Source organism: Spermophilus citellus (genome assembly GCF_964194105.1).
Source record: "Spermophilus citellus genome assembly, chromosome: X".
NCBI lineage: Eukaryota > Metazoa > Chordata > Mammalia > Rodentia > Sciuridae > Spermophilus > Spermophilus citellus.
In genome coordinates, this window is record NC_138190.1 from 143514903 (window position 1) to 143521169 (window position 6267).

Sequence of the window (6267 nt, forward strand, 5' to 3'; positions counted from 1 at the left end):
TCCAGTAAGATAACTTAGCTCAATGCTAAGTAAACCAGACACTTCTCCTGAATGCATGAATGCAGAAGTATTAGTTTTGTTATTGGGGGGCTCCTATAGCCCAGGCACCATGGTAAACTAAAAGCAATAGTTTTTCTCCTTATAGCAACACCATAAGCTAGATGCTAGTAACATTCCCATTTTATGGATCTAGAAATTAAAACTTAATTAAAATTAAATCACTTGATCAAGGACACACAGCCAGGAAATGGAGGACAAGGTGGCTCTCCATTGAGAGGCATATCTCCTCAGAAGGTAGCCAGGGCATGGCCATCACACATGCCTTGCTGCCATTGCTAATGCACCTGCTTTGCTGTTTCAGGCACAAGAACTGATAGCTTTTCACACGCAGCTTTGCAGGTTTCTCCTTGGGAAGGGCCAGTCTATGTCTGCAGTCCTCAAGCCAAAGCATAAGAAGATCCTCAGGTTGGGTCAGCTCTAGCCAAGGGCCTAAACTGCCAGGCCTTAGACACTTCAGCTATACCTCATCATCCTAACACTTTTCCTTCACTGATGACAGTTCACGGTCCCTTCTAAAACAACAGCCCTAATGATTCAGGAAACACTGTGACAAAAAGAACTCCAATAGATCTTTAGAAAGTTTGCTTTCTTACCTTTTTCTTTCTTTATTCATAATCTGTAATACCTTCTTACTAGCAATAGGCACTTCCTTTGAGCCTACAAGCTAAGGGTCTTATTGTATCATTCTTGCCCTTACTGAAAGTCATTTAAAAAACTAATAATTCTATAAACCCCAGGATGCTCAAAGAAGGGAATGAGGCAAAAAGGTAAACACAGTTCCTGCTTCTAAAAATACATTCAGTTTTTTTTGTGGATTCATTTCTAGTTGGCAAATAAGTTTCCTGAATATCACCCATCCACATATGGGGTACATTGAAGATGTCTCCTTTCCCTCAGTCTTTTTTCCGATTATGGCCATGGCTCAAATGAGGACAGATCTATAACTGAGACTGAACTTGCAGGGCAATGAGAGGGGTTTGAGGGTTAAAATGCAAAAATAGATGGTGATAATCGTGCAGTAGAAATGAAAAACAAAGCTGAAGAGAATCACATAGTTCAGTTTAAGAAACACAAATGTCCCAGCTTGGCTATCGACATCCTAGCCTTGAATGTTTCCCACTATTGAAAGGGCAACGCTGATGTGTTTACAAAGTACTTAAATATTCATTCCAACAGACTGGGATATGAAACATCCCCACCCAAATATCAACAGTATTCACACAGTAACTTCCTTTCATTGAATATTTTTAAGTGTGAAATTCACAAAAAACTAAAATATTTAGCTGAAAATATCATAAACTCAAGCCTCTATTTTCATATTTAATTCCTCAAGATTGGCACTCCTTCATACTTCAGTTCTCACATGAGATTTACTAGGAATATTCAAAGCAAATAATCTCAATCTTTCTATAAAAATGTATATAAATAATATCAAACAAATTTCTAAAATATTAAATAATTAATGATCAGTTCCTTTTCAGTACAAATCAATGTGCCAAATATGCATGCACTTACTACCTCTTGTGAGTTGAATTTATCAGAAAGCTGACTCTGAAAGAGTTAAGCATGCAGGATGTTGTTATGGAATGCATTTGGAAAGAACACCTGTGGAAGCAAAGGAAGGGAAGCAAGATTAGCAGAGGAATCAGTCAAACTGTAATATGGGCCATGGCTTACCCCATGGGGCACTCTAATGATGGAATAGCCCTTCAGAGTTGTCCTGAGTTAGGCTGAGACGGCCAAACATTTATAAACCACCTTGATAAGTCATTGCATACGAATATCCCAGAAAATGTCTGATCTTAGGCAAGGTGGCTTTCTGGAACTGAGGCAAGTCCTGAAGAGAGGGAAAGCAGAAGGCTGTCTTCCCAGGCTTCCCAGCAACTGAGGCAAAAACTCTACATTGAAAGAGGGGTCAAGGTGGCAAAGCTCTATGGTCAACACTTCTCTTCCTCTATTTAAAATAATCATGAAGTAAAAAAAAATGTGGCATCTATACACAATGGAGTACTATGCAGCAATAAAAAATGACAAAATCATAGAATTTGCAGGGAAATGGATGGCACTAGAGCAGATTATGCTTAGTGAAGCTAGCCAATCCCTAAAAAACAAATACCAAATGTCTTCTTTGATATAATGAGAGCAACTATGAACAGAGCAGGGAGGAAGAGTAGGAAGAAAAGATTAACATTAAACAGAGACATGAGATGGGAGGGAAAGGGAGAGAAAAGGGAAACTGCATGGAAATGAAGGGAGACCCTCATTGCTATACAAAATTACATATAAGAGGTTGTGAGGGGAATGGGAAAATAAACAAGGAGAGAAATGAATTACAGTAGATGGGGTAGAGAGAGAAGATGGGAGGGGAGGGGAGGGTGGATAGTAGGGGATAGGAAAGGTAGCAGAATACAACAATTACTAATAGGGCATTATGTAAAATTGTGGATGTGTAACCGGTGTGATTCTGCAATCTGCATTTGGGGTAAAATTGGGGGTTCATAACCCACTTCAATCTAATGTATGAAATATGATATGTCAAGAGCTTTGTAATGTTGTGAACAACCAATAAAAAATTAAAATAAAATAAAATAATCATGAAGAAGCTAGGGACAGTGGCACACACCTGCAATCTCAGCAACTTGGGAGGCTGAAGCAGAAGGGTCACAAGGCCAGCCTCAGCAACTTAGCATAACGTTGTTGTCTCAAAATAAAAATAAAAAAGGTGAGGTATGTAGCTCAGTGGAAAAGCACCTCTGGATTCAATCCCCAGTACCAAGAAAATAAAAAATAAAAATAAAAAGGAACAAAAATAACATAAATTGACCAAAAGAAAGGGAGAAGGTGCTCAAAATCATGAATTCTTGGGAAAATGCAAATCAAAAACACAATGATAACACCAAAAATCAAATAACTCAGGGCTGGGGATATAGCTCAGTCGGTAGAGTACTTGCCTCACATACATAAGGCCCTGGGTTCAATCCCCAATACCACAAAAAAAATCAAATAACTCAATCAATAAATAGGCAAATGAACTAAACACATTTCTCAAAAGGAGAAATTCAAATGACCAATAATTATAAGTAAAATGTTCAACATCTTCAGCAAACAGGGAAATGCAAATGATCAAGAATTATAAGAAAAAAATGTTCAACATCTTCAGCAAACAGGGAAATGCAAGTCAAACCAACCCTAAGATTTCATCTCAGTTCAATTATAATGGCAAGTATAAATATATTATAAATATAATATAATAAATACTGGTGAGGATGTGGTAAAAACGAATACTTTTTTCCTGTTGGTGGTATTATAAATTAATACAACCACTATGGAAATCTATATGGAGCTTCCTCAAAAGACTAGAAAAGGAAAGATTATATGACCCAGCTTAATCACTCCTAGGTATTTATCTGGAAGAATTAAAATCGGCATACTACAGTGATATATGCATATCCCATAACAGCACAATTCACAATAGCCAAATAATGGCACCAGCCTAAGTGTCCATCAACAAATTAATAGATAAAGAAAATGTGGTTTGTATACACAATGGGTTTTATTCATCCATTAAAATAATGCAAGTATGTCATTTGTAGGAAAATGGATAGAACTGGAGAACATTATGCTAAGTGAAATAAGCCAGATCAGAAAGAAAATGGTCAAGTGTTTTCTCTCATATATGGATACTAGAAGGAAAAAAGTTTTTTTTTTTTTTTAAGTGGGGGGTCACATGAAAATAGAAGGAAGACCAGTGGAGTAGAGGAAGGGAGTGAGGAAAAACAAAGGGAGAAAGGAAAGGGGGAAGTAGTGGGGAAAGTTGATCAAATAATATTATGTGCATGTACAAATATGCCAAATCCAACTATTATGAAAAATTAGAATGCACAAAAAAATGTTTTTAAAAAGCACAATGAGCTAGGTGTGTTGGCACATGCCTATAATCCCAGCAACTTGGGAGGTTGAGGCAGGAGGATTAAAAGTTCAAGGCCAGTCTGAGCAACTTAGCAAGACCCAGTCTCAAAACAAAATTTTTAAAAAGAGCAGGGGATGTAGCTCAGTGCTTACCTAGTATGTGTGAGGCCATAGGTCCAATCCCAGTACCAAAAAAGAAAGAGAGAAAGAGAGAGAGGGGGGGAGGGAGGGAGGGAGGGAGGAAGGAAAGGAAAGGAAGAAAGAACCCACATGAGATAGTATTTTACAGCCACTAAGAAAGCTAAAAAAAGATTGAAAATGACAAGTATTGATGAGGATATGGAGAAATTGGAAGCTTTGCATTTAAATCATTTAAAATTATTCAGCTGCTGTAAAAAAGTTTTGAAGTCCATCAAAAAGTTAAACATAGAATTACCATACCCAGCAGCTCTACTCTTAGTTATATATACCCAAAAGAATTAAAAACACTAAAAAAATATACATCTATTTTCATAGCAGCACTATTCATAAGAGCCAAAAGGCAGAAAAATCCATAGGTCCATCAATGGATGAACAATCTCATCAGAACATACAATGGAATATTATTCATTCATAAAAATGAATTAAGTTTGAATACATGCTACAATATGCACGAATCTTTAAAATCAGCATACCAGAAGCCAGGCACAAGTTTGTATGAAAGAAGCCAGACACAAATGTCATGTATTGTATGATTACATTTATATAAAATATTCATAATATATAAATATACAGAGACAGAATGAAGTTTGATGTTTTCTAGGGTCTGGAAGAGAGGGGATAGGGAAAAACTATCTAATAGAAATAGGATTTGCTTTGGAGGATTATGAAAGTATTTTAGCTAGATTAGTGGTAGTGTTGCACAATATTATGAATATAGTGTCAATGAGTTGTACACTTTAAATGGTTAATATTATGCTATATTATGGGCATTATGTTATATGAATATCACTGAAATAATTTTTTTTAATATTTATTTTATTTTATTTTTAGTTCTCGGCGGACACAACATCTTTGTTGGTATGTGGTGCTGAGGATCGAACCCGGGCCGCACGCATGCCAGGCGAGCGCGCTACCGCTTGAGCCACATCCCCAGCCCCTCACTGAAATAATTTTAGAAAAAACATAATGCAACTTCAATAAGCTAAAAATTCTAGAATTCTAATAAAATTTCTAGAACCTGCCACAGTAAAGACTGATAAAACCACATCTTAGAATATCTAGAAAGGAAACTTGAGCTAAGGAGGGAACAAACTTAGCATAAACAATCTTCCAACTCAGAGACAGAAGGGATCATAGAGGTCAGGAATGAGAAATGAAACTTAAGCCAGAGAGATTATTGAAGGTTTCTAAAGAATGTTGGAAATACTCTAATACTTGATATGAGTAGCAGTTTCATGAGTGGGCTCATAGGCAGAAATTAAGCTCTATTAACCATGATAAATTATCCCTCAAAGTAGGTAAAGTAAATATAGGAAATATGAAACAAAATATATTAATTAGGAAGACCAACATTTTACTAAGTTATAAAAATGGAACAGAGAAGATAGAGAAGAAATTATTAAAGGTATATTAGAAAATAACTTTAGAGCTAAAGAAAAACTTGAGTTCATTTTTATTTTTGGTACCAGGTGTTGAACCCGTGAGCATTTACTCACTAAGTCACATCCACAGTCCTATTTATTTATTTTGAGATAGGGTCTTGCTAAATTGCTTAGGGCCTCACAACATTGTTCAGGGTACTCTTGAACTTGTGCTTCTCCTGCCTCATCCCCCTGAGTTGCTGAGATTATAGGGGTATGCCACTGCAAAACTTGAGTTCAGAGTGTTATGGCTTACTGGGTGCCCAGCCCAATGAATGAAACATACCCAAGCACGTTCATAGCTTTGTGAAAGTTCAGAACATCAAAGATAAAAAAGATCCTAAAGCTTCCAGAAATTAAATGATTGTATCAAATTTTAAACATACCCAAATTATCAAATAAGGACGACATTTGTTATGGTTTGGATGTGATGTGTACAATTCATTTTTGAGATTATCTCCTACTCTACACTAAGAAGATGTGGAGAAGAAATGATTGGGTTATGAGAACCTTAACCCAATCAGTGAATAGGTCCTTGATGGGGTTAACAGAGTGGTGACTGAAGGCAGATAGGTGTGGCTTGAGGAAGTGAGTCATTGGGAGTGTGCCTTTGGAGTATATATTTGGTATCTAACAAGTAGAGTCTCTCTGTCTCTCTGCTTTCTGATCATCATGT